The sequence below is a fragment of the Leucoraja erinacea genome, chromosome 8 (assembly GCF_028641065.1).
Source record: "Leucoraja erinacea ecotype New England chromosome 8, Leri_hhj_1, whole genome shotgun sequence".
In the NCBI taxonomy this organism is placed as follows: Eukaryota; Metazoa; Chordata; class Chondrichthyes; order Rajiformes; family Rajidae; genus Leucoraja; species Leucoraja erinaceus.
The window spans coordinates 60,421,555-60,440,211 of record NC_073384.1 but is presented as its reverse complement, the minus strand read 5'-3'; the positions used below and the strand labels follow the sequence as shown (position 1 = coordinate 60,440,211).

Here is an 18,657-nt window from a genome sequence, read left to right as displayed (position 1 = left end):
TTGTTACTTACCAAAGAGACATTGTTTATCTATTCCCATTTCAACAAAATCTAGAAAGTTAGAGATGTTTTAAATATAAGATAAGTTTATTTAAATTCACATGTTTGTCACAACAAGCAATTTTGAGTAAATTAGTCAGACTGGTTTAGTAAAAATTAACTGTCTTGAACGTGACTGTTTCCTAACGTACTTTATTTTCTCTGCATATCCATTGGGTGGACAAATAACAACATTAAATTTGGCCATAAAGTGTCGTTAAATGTACCATTAACAGCATCTGCTGTCTGAGAAGTTGAGAACAATGATTAGGATATGAATTGCTGATCTCAGATCGGTGTGTTGTACAATCAACTGACAACATACATTTCTTGGACAATCCATTGCACTATATTCCAAAAAGTATATGAAACTCGGGCAAAATGTCTGTATTCAGAGCAGGATGGCAGCTCTCCAGAAGCTCCTGGTTACATTTGAGGACTAAATGCAGACGTGAAGCAGAATCATATTTTTGAAGATAGACACAAAAAGATGGAATAACTCAGCAGGACAGAAGATTTGCTCCCAGCAAGAAACTTAAAAACTGGAAAATTTGGTTCAGAAATATAAATTGCTACTCAATGTATTGCTGCTGTTCAACTGGGTTTAATTACAGAAAAAAACTGATTGTGAAAGATTGCAAGCAATTCAATCTGAATCTGAGATATAAGCACATTAAAACTGTAGATCTTAAAGTAACAATGAAACATACAACAGCAGCCCTATTCAGTAATGCATGTAACTGATATAATTAATGCCATATTAACTTAAACAGCCAGTCATTGTTTAAAAATAAAAATGCCAAAAACCTGAACTAAAGAGAAAAAACTATTGAATTCCCAGTTAGTTAGGTGACATCCGAGAGTGGAGAACAGAATTAATAATATGGTTAGAGGAGGCAAGATTGGTAAAACAGGAACAAAGATAATCTGGCATGTTATTTAATCATGATATTATGAAGAATCGGGGCAGATTTCTGATCTGGGCAGCAGTGCTCTAATAGCCTCAGTCTTCTGAAGGAAACAAAAACAGCCTTAAAAATTAATATAACTTTGCATTTCCTTATTTTTTGTGTCTTGAAGCTATGTTGATATTGAGGCAAACTTAGCTATTTTTCCCTCAAGGAAGATCTGTTCTCATATTGGCAACAGCTGTGGATGTTCCATTAGCCTTAAAACCTCTTTAACGGCAATATCATATCTGCCCCCACCACCAGCTCTGGCAATGTATTGCAGGCCCCCACTACTCTCAGTGTGGAAAATGTGCCCCACACCTTGCCATTAAACTTTCCCTCTCTCACCTATGTCCTCCATTCCTACACTGGGGAAAATGTTAAAAGGTTCTGACTGTCTACCCTATCTATGCTTATCATCATTTCATTAAATATCAAGTCTTCCCTCAACCTCCAATGTTCCAGAGAATATAAAATGAATTTTAGTCATTTTAAAGTTTTTATTTTACTTTTTCATACTGCAAGTTCTTTGGAAAGTTTGTGGCTATTGGAGAACATAGAACATAGAATATGTAGGACAGTTTAGCAGTGGAACATGCCCTTCAGCCCAAGATATCGGTGCCAATCATGGTGCCAAATTAAACTACTTTCCCATGCTTGCATGTTAGAGAGACTTTCTCAAACATTCAATTCCAGCGATGCCCTCTCCCTGTCCACTTTAATCCTGAGCATAGTGTTTCCAGCAATGATTCTAATGTGACACAGTCTTCAGCAAAAGTCTTTTAGGTTTATGTGACCTTGATGCAGCTGGGGCATTACAGTCATCACAGCTCTTCTCTGAGTACAGCAGGCCACATGCTGGGGGAGTTTGTGTGATGTACAGGATCTTGTTAATGAGCTGGGAGTCAGCTTCCCAGAAGACGACAGTACCTGCAACAATAAGGGACGGGATATTCTGGTCCGTGGGCGGAGGGTGTCCGCAGGATATTGAAACACAGATAAGGATGGTGCAAATCCTTACAAATAATTCTAAAGATGATACAAATATTCCACACGCAGGGCTGTACGAGTTTTAAAGCTGGGCATCTGTTTTTCTTGGAAAGATATTGTGAAGGTCTTTTGTGAACTCTTTTGACAAACATGACACTGAAAATCGTTAAATTTTAATAAGGAAACTAGGAACCATCATTATAATAATATTGCCACGAAAAAATTGAATAGGAAATTCAAAAGCCTTGCCCAGGGTGTAGTTGGTGGTCTGGAATACCATGTTAGTGGTCGAGACAAATAATTATAAAGAAATGCAGCCCTGGCCAATAGTACTAACACACATTTTAATCACAACAGTATCAGTGTAGTCTAAAATTTAATTTCATTGGTTTCACGATAGGTAGAAATCGCAGGCAAAGAGATCATAATCATAATCATATTTTATTAGCCAAGTATGGTTTGCAACATACGAGGGCGATGGGGAAGTTGCATGTGATTTGGAAGGGTGAATCCCAGGAAGAAAAAGAAGGCTTGCTTGGGAGCTGAAGTGGGATGGGTTGAGAGAGTAGGGACTGGGTAAGGAACAACAGTGCTCTGTCTCTCCGCACACAATAATCTGACAGAAACTCAGCGGGTGAGGCAGCATCTATGGAGCGAAGGAATAGGTGACGTTTCGGGTCGAGGCCCTTTTTCAGACTGATGTGGAGGTGGGGAGGCGGGAAGAAGAAAGGAAGAGGCGGAGACAATTGGATAAGTCAATGTTCCTCACCATGGGAAGTTTACACCCCAGTGGTATGAACATTCACCTCCAATTTCAGGTCGTCCTTACTTTCTCCCTCCTTCCCGTCCCCGCTCTCCCACAGCCTCTTGTCTCCGCCTCTTCCTTTCTTCTTCCCGCCCCCCCCGACCCCCACATCAGTCTGAAGAAGGCTCTCGACCCGAAACATCACCTATTCCTTCGCCACATAGATGCTGTCTCACCCGCTGAGTTTCTCCAGCATTTCTGTCTACCTTCAATTTTTCCAGCATCTGAAGTTCTTTCTTAAGCATAATCTGGCAGATTTCACTTGCTTTCAGCTGTTAAATTTCCCCCCAAACTATGTGAAGAGTGGTTCGTGGCCATCACATTTAAATGGCAGTCAAGCATTAAACACAGATCTTGACGGTATACATTCCTGGACCCAATACCCACCCCCAATCTACAAGCCGCTAAACTACACTGCATGACAATCTGTGCGGATCACCTATGTTGGCACCTTACAATTTCTAGGCCAGTGACTTTCCATATGCTCAATCCATCTGTTGTGATAACATTTTTTACATGCAGATAGTGCTTTTCATTGTTGGAGGTTGTTATGCCTAGTAGTTATAATGTACAGTATGGCGTAAATAAGGAAATTAATGATTAGAGTAGTTTAGATTGGATTATTTTTTGTCATGTGCACCAGGGTGCAACATAATTCCTTATATGCATGAAGCTCATTGAGTAATCAGTATACATGGTAATTCTAGGTGTGATAATAATCTGCACAATGACAAATGCAGCAGCAGTACATATCACAGGAATTGTACAATCACATGTGAGTAATATTAATCCAAACATAGTCTGGGCAAATCAGATTTGCACTAACGATGCAAAGGAAGAATTTTAAGGATTTTCTACACATTGAAATTTATGTATCTAGAATTTTCTGAATCTAAAAACCAGATTCAGAAACAGTTTCTTCATCGCTATTATGACAAACCTGAACAGTCCTCTCATAAACTTAGGGGGCCTGTCCCACTGCGGCGACCTAATTTGCGAGTTTAGACGAATTTGCACTCAACTCAAACTCGCAGCATGGTCGACACGAGGTCCTAGGAGGTCCTATGAGGTCACTGGAACTCTCCTTCATGCTCAAGGGAAGTTGCGGAAATTTTTTTCAGCATGTTGAAAAGTGTTCCTCGAGTAAAATTTGGTTGGCATGGTCCTTTTTAACTCGTAGTGCGCTGGAGTGGGATCGCCATTTAGTTACAGGCAGTCTAGGGCAGCCGTAGGCAATCTCCTTTGCTGACTGGGCATTTTGATTGTCTCATTAGAGTTTTCAGGACCAGGGAAAGCCAACTGGTAGGTTAAATGCCCGCTAAACTTTATTACACCTCTTAAAAATGTGCCCACTCCTTCTCCCCCCCTTCTCCCCTTTTCCTCCCTTCTCCCCCCCCCCCCCCCCCCCCCCCCCCCCCCCCCCCCCGCGCTCTCTAAAGGACTTACCGTGCACTGTGACAGCCGTTCCTCTTCATCGCAGGTGTGAATTTCAGACAGTGCTCCCCCGCTTTCCCTGTGTGTGTGTGTGTGTGTGCGCACGCGTGTGTGCGCGGTTGGTCGATCCAGCTCGAGGTTTTCCAGGCGAGTGCCCTCGAGCTTGAAGGTCGAAGACACTCTTCTTAACTCATGGATTAGGTCGCCACAGTGGGACAGCCCCTTTGCCACTGTCCCACTTATGAAACCTGAATGGAAACCTCTGGAGACTTTGCGTCCCACCCAAGGTTTCCGTGCGTTTCCTGGAGGTTTTTGTTAGTCTCCCTACCTGCTTCCACTACCTGCAACCTCCAGCAACCACCTGCAACCTCCGGGAACCGCACGGAAACCTTGGGTGGGGCGCAAAGTCTCCAGAGGTTTCCGTTCAGATTTCCTAAGTGGGACAGGGGCAGGATGCAGTCCCGATCTCACAACCTAGCTCATTACACCCCACACGCTTTTTTTAAATCTGCACTTTCTCTGTAACTGTAATGTTGTAATATTATATTATGCATTCTGCATTTTCCTCTTTGCACTTCCTGTGGTGATTGTATTCATGAACAATATAATTTGACTAGATAGCACGGTAACAGTTTGTCACTATCTCGGTACAATAATAAACTAATGCCAACACCAATATATAAGACATGGACTTCTGGATGAGTATAGTCAGGTACTGGTGAGTGTGTAAGATATTCAGCACTGAGAAAGAGTTAATTTATAATCTTGTAGTCAAGAAGCCACAACAGCATAGTGATAATGTAGTGCTAGAATTTGGCATTACATTCAAAAGTGATGTAGTTAATGTGAAACCAGAGTTTTTAATCTAAACAAAGGATCCTAAAAGAATATGAAGGGCAGTTTGTGTTCGTTCAGCTGGAGAAACTATGTTAAATGATCAGCCAATGGTCAACATCTAGAAAAATATCATATGCAGCATGAAAGCTGTCAGTAAGAGCTTCTATATGTATGTAAACAGGAAAAGACTAACACGCTCAAATATGGATTCCTTACAAAGATATGAGTATTTATTATACTTAGGCTAAAGAATGTTGGCTTCACAGAAAAAGATGCAAAAAAAACTTCAGGAAATAATGAATGATGAATTGAGGGTAAATGAGGGTATTATGAAGATATTACAGAGGAGTTAATGAGACTGAAAACTGAACAATCGCAATCAATGATTGATATCCTTGAATTTTGAGAAAAAAATGTCCATAAAGATCATTGGCGTCTTCCAAAATTCAATTGATTCTGGAATGATTCCAGCAGATTGTAGGGTATAAAATGTTGGAGGAAAGAAGAAGGAGAAAGGGATCTAAGGACCAATAAGCTTGCTATTTAAAAGAAAAGTATTGGAATCTATCGCAAAAGATGTGATATCTTGACACTTGGGGAACTGATTGGCAAAATCAACTGAAATTTATACAGGGAAATTCCGAGAGGGCTGGTTAAGAGATGAAAAACAAAGCATGAGAAGAAACACACCCTTGTCAGGTTGACTGGATGAAACCTGTGGCATATCGTTACAATTTGTACTAGGGCCAACTTACAGTCTATGTCAACATACACCCTGAGAAATCCATATGTGATATTTCCCAGTTTGCTATGATAGTGGAAATATGATTGGCGATGATGTTGATATAGGCTCGCAGGGGATGTCGGTAAGCTAAATGAACAGGCAACAATATGGTAGATGGAATGTGATGTGGAAAAATGAGTGGTTATCCACCCCAGTAAAAATAAGCAACATGAACAGTACTGTTTGTAAACTATGCCATATTTGGAAATGCTGTGAGCTGAAATTATTATAATTTTATTCACTCAAATTGTGGTGATTTATTGAAATCTATACCCTTGTGGATTCAAGAGCATCAATCATTGATTGCATTCAATGCAAAGATCGACAAAAATATCTAGAAAATTCAAGGATAAAGCTGGAAAATAGTGTTTGAAAGGCAGACTGGGCTTCATACACCTTATGCCTTACCTATACTCCTCTTTGTTGTGTTCTTTTGTTCTCACTCTTCATACATCTGTAGTTCCATATCCATGCATAGTTTTCACTCTATTAGCTGGTTCGTGTGTAGAGTTTTCCAAGTTTCAGACTATTTCTTTGAGAAAATGTCACTCTGTTACTGGCATTCTTTTGACCTCTGCGTGACACACTGTCTCTCTCTGTCATTTACCACAACACTCACACATGTACCCTGTCTCATTTTTCCCGTTCCCTCTCCCACTGTCTTTCCCAGTTGGTATTATTTAGTGGGAAATCGAGTAGAGAGCACAAAACCCCTTTCCTGGACAACAAATGGACACAATTAGCAGGACTTGCTTCTCCGTAATTTGGTAAAATTTACAACTTAAGTCCTCATAAATACTGTTTTCTCCAGAATTGAAATTTGTTTCTTAAAATTGTGACTTATTGTAAACTGTATTTCTATGTTATATGACTCTTCCGAAGGTGGGCAGGTATGACTATATTAGACGGGGTATCTTGGTGGGCATGGGTAAATTACAGACTATAGACAATAGATGCAGGAGTACGCCATTCGGCCCTTCGAGCCTGCACCGCCATTCAATGCGATCATGGCTGATCATCCCCAATCAGTACCCCATTCCTGCCTTCTCCCCATATCCCCTGACTCTGCTATCTTTAAGAGCCCTATCTAGCTCTCTCTTGAAAGTATCCAGAGAACTGGCCTCCACTGCCCTCTGAGGCAGAGAATTCCACAGACCCACAATTCTCTGTGAGAAAAAGTGTTTCCTCGTCTCCGTTCTTAATGGCTTACCCCTTATTCTTAAACTGTGGCCCCTGGTTCTGGACTCCCCCAACATCTTTCCTGCCTCTAGCGTATCCAAACCCTTAATAATCTTATATGTTTCAATAAGATATCCTCTCATCCTTCTAAATACCAGAGTATACAAGCCCAGCCACTCCATTCTCTCAGCATATGACAGTCCCGCCATCCCGGGAATTAACCTTGTAAACCTATGCTGCACTCCCTCCATAGCAAGGATGTCCTTCCTCAAATTGGCTCAAAGGGCCTGTTTCAAACTGTACGACTAAAGCTCTGTATGACAGTTTTTTCGGTAAAGAAAAAACAAATTGATAAAATCTGAAGGAATTTAAACCAACTTTGCTTTGAGCAAATTAGAGCAAATAGAGCAAATTGGTTTGATCTCTTCAGATACTTAGTTTAGTTCAGAGAAACAGCGTGGTAACAGGTCCTTCGGTACACAGGGTTCGTGCCAAACAGCAAACAACCCGTAAACTATCACTATACTACACACTGGGGACAATTTACAATTTTTACCAAAGGCGATTAACCTACAAACTCTACGTGTGGAGTGTGGGAGGAAACCAGAGCACCCGAGGGAATCCCAAGCGGTCACAGGGAGAACGTACAAACTCCATACAGACAGCACCCAAGCTCAGGATCAAACCCGGCTCTCTGGCGCTGTAAGGCAGTAACTCTACCGCTATGCCACCGTGCCACCCTATTCGTGAGTCTGACTATGCCATAGGCGATGGCTCAAACTTCCATCAAAACTCTGAGCGTCCTGAGCTAATTTAGAGTGAAATCAGTCATGAATTTGGGAGAAGATTCCATTGCACATGATTCTCTGCCCCATGCTGTCAACAAGTAATGGTCACTCAGAGGTCTTATTGAAAAAGCTATGTAAATAAAATAGCTATACTCATCTATTACACGGAAACAGATAAAACATTTTGTGAGCTTTTTAACACCTATAAAACAAGCTGGAAGCATGTATGAGGAAGAATCTACCATAGAAGTACTTATAAACTGAGAATTCACATGGGTATAACATTTGGTAACTTTATTTGTATTCTGCCAACATTGTGGGATAAAATAGTGATGTTTTCTTTACCTTGATAGAAGAAACATTGCCGAAAATTTGAAAACAATTGATGATTTGCTGTGTTTCATCTCTTTTTCATATTAAAATAAGTTTTATATTATCCAGAGATCTGATCTCAGTTGTGCATTGTTGCTTGTAGACAACCAGAAAGCGAGAGTTTTGTCTGTAATTCTCCTGATTTAACGTCATGGATTTCTGCTTCTGAGATTCCATGGATTGACAACTGGGGCTGATGCATTGGAGATAAAACATTTATTTGGTGCAGCACTCAGTGAAATATTTACTTCAGCCATGCCTGGAAATTCACTGAGTGAAAGGCAAACACAAAAATATCTTGCATGTACCAATCAATTATGTAACAGGGGAAGAAAAACGCTTTGGGAATGGAAAAGAACAATAAACTTTCATTACCATATCATTGCAGGAGCTTTAGAACTTATCTCAAAAGAATGCTACATGGACGACCATTGCCTATTGTACTGGATATATGTGGTTGTGTTGAAGCAACTAGCTAGGGTTATGGAACCAATGAATCATAGAATAGTTACCATTCAGTTTCTTTAGTCTTCACCAGTTCTTTGTAAAGTCAAGTTGCCCACATCTCCCTATAGTCCTGCAAATTCTTTACTTCATTACATTTTCAGCTAATTTTAGAATGATACAAGTGAACCTGTCTCCACCACTTCCCTGACAGTGCAATCCAGACTATACTACATGCTCTATCTTAATGTGTTTGTTTTCCCATGCCACTATCGGCTCTATTTCTAATCATCTTCATTGTATGTTCACTAGTTCCTGACTATTGGAATCTTAAAAATATTTATTTCCCCCACAAATTTCATTAAACAATGCTGGTTCGGGTAACTTCACAACGTCAGTAAAGATTCATACCATCAACTGTGAAACCGCGAGGATTAAACATGTTTCCACCCTTCCCCCAGTTTGCAATTTGAAAGAATAAACATGCTAAGGATGGAGTTTGACGAAGAGTCTCGACCTGAAAGGTCACCTATTCCTTTTCTCTGGAGATTCTGTATGACCCGTTGAGTTACTCCAGCTTTTTGTGTCTATTTTTGGTTTAAACCAGCATCTGCAGTTCCTTCTAACACAAGAAAGTACTATAGGGTGGGAGGCAAATATTACTCCAAGTTATGTTCATGAATGAAGGGGAAATTCAATAGAACCTCTCTAAAATGACTGACTGCCGATCTGGAATTTTATATAGTGTTCACATTATTTAGTGTCTTCCAGTCTCAATATTGATCCAGGAAATAAGTCAATTCTGATGAAAATATTGCTCAGGTTCAAGGAGAATTTAAAACTAATGATGGACACCATATGTCAGGGGAAATATATTTTATAATATTTGCAATTTAAAAGTTATAGTTTATAACACCTATTTCAGAAATGAACACCATGCTTGTGAGTTTTTAGTTTTGTTTAGTTTTTCAGTTAATGGTATTCCCATTAAGATGAGATGCACCCGAGGCTGTGTGAAGACGTACAGTGTATTGCATAATCAAGCAATTGAATTGTATTCTTACAGATGATTGAGAGAGGAGTAATGGGATGGGCAAGAGTGATTAAGCTAGAATGCTAAGTAGAGACTCAGAATTTTCTAAGGTAGAAAAATTGAAAGTGTGCTGCATCAGAAGATAACAGAATAAAAATAATCACGTTGACCTATTTGAACTCATTATTCTTTGATGCGAGTCAAAATTGTCTGAATGCAAGTATCCCTCATGTCAACCTGCTGCAGCTATTGATCTATCCATGCTTCAGGATTTTCTGGCTGCTGTCTTTGCTCTCAGATTACAAGTTATGTTTCCTTACCATAGATCCAAGGTTAGAAAAGTTTGGAACTTTCTTCTCTTACAGACTTGGCACACCTCTGGTCAAGTGGTCAGCATTATCTGAAGAAGGAAAATTGGTCCAATAACTTTGTTTCTCAACTTATAGTTTCTTGCTCTGGCAAGGCAGCAGAACTGGAAATGTGCTCCATGGCCTGAACTTGCAGTTTCTTCGTATTTTGTGGAAGAACAATCATTTTTGCTAAAGGAACTGCAGATGCTGGTTTAAACCAGAGATAGACACAAAAAGATGGAGTAACTCAGCGGGTCTGACAGCTGCTTGGGAGAAAAGGAATAGGTGACGTTTTGGGTCAAGACCCTTCTTCTGAATACCAATTGTCAAAATATAGTCCAAAATTCAGCAACATTGGACTGGAGCAAAGAAGACATAACATTTCATTCACATCTGTTATACTAACCTTTGGGTATTTAACACACAACGTTAGCAAGACTGGTCAGGATCTTCAAAGACAGCAAACAATGGCCCAAACTGCTGGTGTTTCAAGATTAAACTCCAGAGTCATCCAAATGTACTTACACAAAACATTTTCACTCAAAGAGGAGGCACAAACACGATTGCATCACATGTATTAAAGAAAACAAAACATGAAAACTCTGTGTGAGATCGTAAAGAATTAAATTGATACTTTTTGTCCAAGATCATAAGTGACAGAAGTAGAATTAGGCCATTTGGCCCATCACGTCTATTCAATCATGGCTGATCTGTCTCACCCTCCTACCGCATTCTCCCGCCTTCTCCCCATAACCTCTGACATGAGGCACAAGAAGTGTTCCCATTCCTGTTTCTTGCCACTCTTTTCCTGAACATTTCTAACAGAGTACTGCTTGACGTGATTACAGCCTCATGCCCTATTTCTCAACAATTTGGTCAGGAATGTACCAGGCTGCCCAGCCAATTCTTTGACACATGCCAGTAATATGTGCATTGGAACATAGAAGTCACAAACTGCTCTCCTGGCCAGCCTTACGAAATTTGTGTAGTAAATATACAAAGATTAATATAGCAGCGTGAATGAAAGATTGTAGAAACAATTATCTGCAGATGAACACAAAGTAGTGGATAACTCAACAGGTCAGGCAGCATCTCTGGAAAACATGGACAAGTAACTTTTCGAGTCCGGACTGAAGAAGGGTCCCGACCAGAAATGTCACCTATCCATGTTCTCCAGAGATGATGCCTGACCCGCTGAGTTACTCCAACATTTTGTGTCCTATATGTGAATTAAGTGTCAGACTTTTTTATTCTCAAGTACAATTTAGCTGGATTTTGCACTCTCTGGCATTGAATTCCACAGATTCACCGCCTTCTGACTAAGAAATTCCTCCTCATCACCTTCCTGAAGGTATCCTTCCTTCCTTAAGGGCCTGTCCCACCAGCATGCGATTGCATGCGGCTAGCGTGACCTAATGTTGTCGCTTGAGCCATAGGGCCTCACGGGGCTGGTCCCACTTCAATCGCCGGAGCCGTGTGGAGTTGTGCAGGGCTGGTCCCGACATCGCGCGGGGCTCCGAAAAAAATTGACACTGTCCAAAAATTCCGGGAGACAGCGGCCTGTCGGCCTATTGGGGCCGTATGCAGCGCCTCGACGGGCGTACGCAGCGTCTCAATGCCGTACACAGCGTCTTGATGACGTAGCCTAGCGCATGACGTTGCGCGATTACATCACCTCCCGGCGTCCGTTGCATGATGACGTAACTGCCCGACGCCATGCGACGTCCAAATTCAGTCGGCCCGCCTCCTGCCCAGCTGATTGGTGAGTATGGTGTTGGGACCAGCCCCACACAACTCCAGACAGCTCCGTGGTTCGAAGTGGAACCGGCCCCGCGAGGCCATACGCCTCAAGCCACCACGTTTGGTTGCGCTAGACACATGCAATCGCATGCTGGTGGGACAGGCCCTTTATAGTCTGAGTCCTGAGTGAGAGGCAGTGGGTTTATAGTAGACATCAGTTGATCGTCTGTGACCTGCAATGGACCTATATATAAATAATGGGGATCCATGTATCAAGTGTGGGCAGCAGCCGCATTCCAGAAAATCAAGACCAAAGTGTATGGATTATCTGTGATCTTTGTGATTTAAAATGGAGGCAAGATTTATTAAAACAGATCTACACCATCGGTGTGTTTTGACATTGTTGGCCATTTCTGTTCATTTGATGTTGATACATACATCATTCACGCCATAAAATAAAGAATAAGCCTTATTGAATTCTTTGGAATGTTGTGCAGTCAGAGCAGAAAGTTGTTAATTGCAATAAAAACTGCAAGAGGCAGAAAAAATAATCTGTCCAGATTTGATTTATATAGCAGGAAAACAAATGTTTTGAAAAGCATTTCCCAAGATACGAACATGGCATCACAACAAGCTTTGCCCTTGTAATCTGAGTTTGATCCTGACCTTGGCTGCTGTCTGTGTGGAGTTTGCAAGTACTCTGGACAAGCTAGATGCAGGAAAAATGTTTCCAGTGTTGGGCGAGTCCAGAACCAGGGGCCACAGTCTTAGAATAAAGGGGAGGTCATTTAAGACTGAGGTGAGAAAAAACGTTTTCACGCAGAGAGTTGTGAATTTGTGAAATTCCCTGCCACAGAGGGCAGTGGAGGCCAAGTCATTGGATGGATTTAAAAGAGAGTTAGATAGAGCTCTAGTGGCTAGTGGAGTTAAGAGATATGGGGAGAAGGCAGGCACGGGTTATTGATAGGGGACGATCAGCCATGATCACAATGAATGGCGGAGTTGGCTCGAAGGGCCAAATGGCCTCCTCCTGCACCTATTTTCTATGTTTCTATGAAACATAGCTTATTTTGCTCTCTTCAGGTCCAGGTTGACCTGAATATTTTCTGCATTTGTTACTAATTTAGTTTAGAGATACAGCGTGGAAACTGGCCCTTTGGCCCTCCAAGTCCACACTGACCCACACATTAACGCTACCCTACACACACTAGGGACAATTTACATTTATACCAAGTCAATTAACCTACAAATCTGCGTGTCTTTGGAGTGTGAGACGAAAGCGATCTCGGAGAAAACCCACGTGGTTACAGGGAGAACGTACAAACCCCGACAAAGTCCGGTGGGCGGCGCGACTCACGTCGCAGCGGCCTCTGCAGTCCGTCTGTCTTTTTGTTATTTTTTGTCCCATTTTAATGTAGTTTTTATTTTATTTTTTGATGGGGTGTGTGTGTGGGGGGTGGGGGGGAAACCTTTAAAAACTTTCCCCGGCCTTTTCCCTGTCGGGTCTCCGTTGTCTTTGGGGCTGCAACGTGGAGCAGCCTCCAGCAGGAGCGACCTGGGGCTCCAGTCGCGGAGCTGCGGACTACTCACCATCGTAGAGCTGGCCGAGTTCGGAGCGGTGGTGGCGAGCTGCTGTGACCCGACCCTGGGGATTCGGAGGCTCCAACCACAGGTCTGGTGGACGGTGACACCGGGAGCCCGCGGGTCCCTGCTGGGAGACCGCTTTTCGGGGCTTCCACAACGACGACTTCTCCCACCTGAGTCGCGGGGTTGAAAAGTACATGGAGCGGGGCCTTACATCATCGCCCGGCGCAGCTTCAACAGCTGCGGGACTTTGCTAGCGCCCACCGGGGGCTCCAACAACAAGACCCGGAGTGCGGCCCTGCATCGCCCGGCGCGGCATTAATGGCCGCAAGACAATTGCCATCGCCCACCGGGGGCTTTAACTCTGACATCGGGAGGGGAATGGGGAATGCAGGGGAGAGATAAGTTTTTTTTGCCTTCCGTCACAGCGAGGAGGAGATGCGCTGTGATGGATGTCTGTGTAAATTGTGTTGTGTCTTGGGTCTTTTTTTTCTTGTGTGTATGACTGTAGAAACAACATTTCATTTGAGCCTCTATGAGGTTCAAGTGACAAATAAATTGTATTGTATTGTGTGTGTGTGTAGACAGCAGCTGTAATCGGGATCGGACCCAGGTCTCTGGTGCTGCAGCGCTGTAAGACAGCAACTCTACCTCTGCTGTATTAATCAGATTGAATTAGCTTGTGCCTGTCCTGGGATGCTTGTGTAACTAATGTTGATGCATCGAGCTGATGCTGTGCTATTGTTATGTACTATACCTCTTCACCTGAACAAATCGTGCAGGAATCATGAAAGTGTTGCTCTAAAAAGAATCAATGTCCCATGTATACAGTGCTCATAAGACAAACATATCACTGTTCATGCATTGTAGAGGGTTGTCCACATTTCATCATTCCAGTTACAGTTCATTGCTTTGGATTGATGGCAGGCTGAAACATTTGACAAGGCTTAAGCACAACTTAAAAAATGCCTTATTTTTAAAATAAGGTTTTGTCCACCTTATTTTTAAATCTCACTTGTCTCTGAGTTTTAAAATTGTAAATATTTAGATGTGTTTGGAAGTCATTTTGCCATGTATATTCAAGTACTAGACTTTGAGAAACTGTTCATGTGTTTACCAATGAATTTTCAGGTAAATTGCCTTTCAATCCTAGAACATAAAACAGCACAACACAGGAGCAGACCCTTGGCCCACTATGTCTGGGCTGAACATGATATCAAGTTAATCTCCTCTGCTTACACATGATCAATATTCTGCAATTCTCTGCAGATCTATGTGCTGGAGGTCCTGAGCTATAGGGAGAAGTTGAGAAGGCTAGGACTTTATTCTTTGAAGAGCAGGAGGATGAGTATTGATATTATAGAGATGTACTAGCCTAAGTACTAGCCCCCCAGCATCACACGGGAGGACTGGTCACCAACGCAATATTCAACCTCTCCACCAATTCCAATATTGCTCGCCAGTGGGGAGTGGGGGAGAGGGGGGGTGCTTTCTGTTGCGCTAGTATGGGTGTTGCGGGCCGAAGGTACTGGTTTCCAGAGGGCTAGTATAGACATTGTGGGCCGAATGGATTCTTGGGCTGGCAGCCCTCTGTTGCAATGTTTTTAAAAGCCAAGCCAAGGCAAACAATTTGGCTGCAGCCACCCGACAACCAAAATTCATTTTGTGAACACAAACTTTTTGAGGCAAACAATTGGGCAGCAGCCACCTGACAACCAAAATTCATTTTGTGAACACAAACTTTTTAAAAAGGCGAGGCAAACAATTGGGCAGCAGCCACTTTACAGCCGCATTGAGGGGACGCACCGTGGAGTAGACGTGCGTTCAGTGTTATTCGCAGCGCAGAGTGCCATTATCCTCTTGCTTCCTGGGTCTGGCAGAGACTGAGTGAGGGACTACACTTCCAGGTTTTATAGTCCCTCCCCCCCTGCCGCCAGTGTGGGCAGCAGAGAAAATGGCGATTTTTTAACAACATTAATATCTCTCTGATTTTTCATCGACGGGAAAAATCCTCCGGTCATGGAAGGCGGAGGGGGGCTCTGACTGAGGTGGCCAAAATTGACGGCCGTAGGTGGCGGCGTTCTCTCGGAAATCGCAGTACAGTGGGCCAAAAGCGGTCAAGATCAAACTTTTAGTAATATAGATAAGAGCATGAGAAGAATGGTTAGGAAAAATGCCAGGAGCCTTTCACCCAGAGCAGCAGACTCAGGAACCAGAGGACATGGGTGTAAGGGAAGGGGGGGAATATTTAATAGGAACCTAAGGGATGAACTTTTTACCCAAAGGGTGGTGGGTATATGGAATGAACTGCGAGAGAAGGTATTTGAGGCAGGTACATTCACAAAATTTAAAAAACATTTGGACAGGTGCATCGATAGGAAAAGGTTAGAAGGATATGGGCCAAATCTGGTGGCGCGGTTACTGGCTGCCTCAGCCTTCAGTCTAGTATCTTTTTTTTTTATTTTTTGAAGTATGTTTTTTTGGTTTTTTTTGTTTTTCTATGTGGGGGGAAGAGGGTACGTAAGGGGGAAACCGTCCTTCAGTCGCTTCCAGGAGAGGATGCGACTATTATTCGAGTCACATGCCCCCTTCCCCTCCCCCCACCTTAAGACTTAACCTGCCACAGCCAATGCCATCCTCACTATCCCTAATTAGTTCATTCTTTTCCAAATGTGAGTAGATTCTAACCTGAAAGAACTTCTCCTGACATGAGGGTTACCAACCTCTAATTTCCTAGATTATGTCTACTTTCCTTCTTAAACAAAGGAACAATATTTGCTATTCGCAAGTTACTCCCATACTTGCTTTTCATTATATTGCTTTATTGACTGATAACACATGAATATTTTAGATGCACAAATAATTCAAGAATGTGAGATGTTTCTGACATATTGAATTGACATGTTCTGATATTTAACATGTGCAGGTTATTGCTTTGCTGCTATTGTTTTCAAAAAAACATAATGTATTTCAGAGGTACTTGAAAGTAGCTGCACCACCTTTTTTGAAAATGGTAGCATTGTTCTATTTGGTGAATTATATATTTTTCCAACTGAAGTATGAATTTATTTATGTTGTTGCATTCACAGAGCTTGAGTGGTGGTGAATGTGAGTAGCAGTGACCTTTCCTGATGGCTGTTTTTCTCTATTTTTTTATCCTCCACTATGTGGTACACAAGAGTGCCTGGTGCCCATAATCTGTTATTTTTCTCAGCTTCAGACAAATAAATGTCTTGCCAATGCTCAAAATATTCATAATTAAACCCATACAACTGATCTAATGCAAGGTTACCCATCTGTAATATTAACTCAGTATTTCCCTTCACATAACCTGCCTGATTTTCCATTCATTTCTAATATTCTCCAATGGGGTTCCCAACTCTGAAACATCGTTTACCTTCATTTCATATATTTTAAGTGTCTCTTTGTTTCTTTTCTCTCTCCCTGACCTCTCATTAGATTATCAACTGGACAGCTCCATGCGCAGTGGTGTGGGAAGGGACTGCAGATGCTGGTATATACCGAAGGCAGACACAAAGTGCAGGAGTAACTCAGCAGGTCAGGCAGCATCTCTGGAGACAAAGCATTGATGACGTTTTGGGTCGGGATCCTTCTTCAGGCTGAAGGTCTAAAGAAGATCTGAAAAAAGGTCCTGTCCCAAAACGTCACCCATCCTTTTTCTCAGAGATGCTGCCAGACCTGCTGAGTTACTCCGGCATTTTGTGTCTATCTTCTATAAATTGCTTCAGCACGCCTTGCTTCCCACTATCCCACTCTGCTGTTTAAACCTAATGTATTTTATCATTTCCCAGTTCAAACAAAGGGTTCGCAACCTAAAAACATTATCTTATTCTTTTTTGACATTTGCTGTTTGATCTGATGCATATTTCCAGCATATAGTCTTATTTTGCATTTCCTGCATCAGCAGATTTTAGATTCCAAAATTAATGTATTCAGTATAAATATCAGTTGCTTAACATCTCCAAATGACATGGCTGAAGGCATTCGGTTCACATTTTCCTCCAAATCTTTGATGTAGTTTTGATCCCTCTGTGGTTTTTCAGACTGCCTGCCTTTACACAGGGAGATGAGGTGATCTGCCTGAGTTACACCTAACAGAAGATCAGAAAAATACTATTTCCCCATGCTTCTGTGTGCAGTGAATAGTTAGCTGATGTTAAGAATGTATCGGTTTCGTTCGTGCATTGAACTTTTGTCTAATGTACCCAAGTGTGAATCAAGCAGTAAGCGGAGATAATTAACTACTTTCCACTTATTAAAATTGAGATTATAAATGATTGCTCCAGAAAATTAACATTAAAATTGCAGCGTGCTTTCTTTTGTTCACATCTTCCATATCTAAAATGATGGAAGCTTTAGCTTTAGCTTTTCATTTCCTTTCCTGATCCCACCCAATGTGTCTGCATTGTACCATTGTGTGCTGGATGTCCAGTTTGGCAATTAAATATTTACAGAACCGATGTCACCTTTCCACAGATTCCATAGCTCTGACGATAGCCAATGTTTCTTATGACTGTTGTCTCAGGTTGGAACAGCCCTTTGAAAATGTTGATGTCCTACCTTATAGGATTGTAGTAAATGGGTGCAGGTGTAGGCCATTCGGCCCTTCTAGCCAGCACCACCATTCAATATGATCACGGCTGATCATCCAAAATCATTATCCCATTTAGGCTTTTTCCCCCATATCCCTTGATTCCGTTAGCCCTTAGAGCTAAATCTAACTCTCTTTTGAAAATGTCCAGTGAATTGGCCTCCACTGCCTTCTGTGGCAGAGAATTCCACAGATTAACAACTCTCTGGGTGAAAGAGTTTTTCCTCATCTCAGTCCTAAATGTCTGACCCCTTATTCTTAAGCTGACTTCTTGTTCTGGGCTCTGGATCTCAACTTCTGCCAAGCTTCCTCTATTCTCTCTAGACCTATGACTTTCACACCCAAAATATTACCCAACCTAAATACCTTCTTATCCTCACTTGTCACTTTCAAGTGCAAATGTTCAGTACTTGCTGGATGTCACCAGTTCCTAACCTTCCGTAAGTTTCAGTTCCTCCAGCATTCTGCTATGATATTCTGTTTTCACACATGTTCTTATTGATTTGTGTCAACTCACAGTCACCTCAGTTTTTAAATATTTCATGTGTTAACTCCTTCACAATTTAGTGAATTCCAGAATTTCTATTTTCAATATTTGAAGGAGTGAAATCAAGTTGTTTATCCTCTGCATGTATGTATGTAATCTCTCTGTGAAAGCTCTAGCTGGAAAGGAGTGTTTCTTTTTGAAAGCTGTATTTGTTATGCACCAGCTGCAAC

General features: G+C 41.9%; 1 protein-coding gene across 15 annotated transcripts in view; it reads left to right on the top strand.

Annotated features, from left to right (window-relative positions):
* nrxn1a (neurexin 1a) overlaps positions 1 to 18,657 on the top strand; it is a 1,388,176-nt gene that overhangs the window by 1,285,735 nt on the left and 83,784 nt on the right. The window lies entirely within an intron of this gene.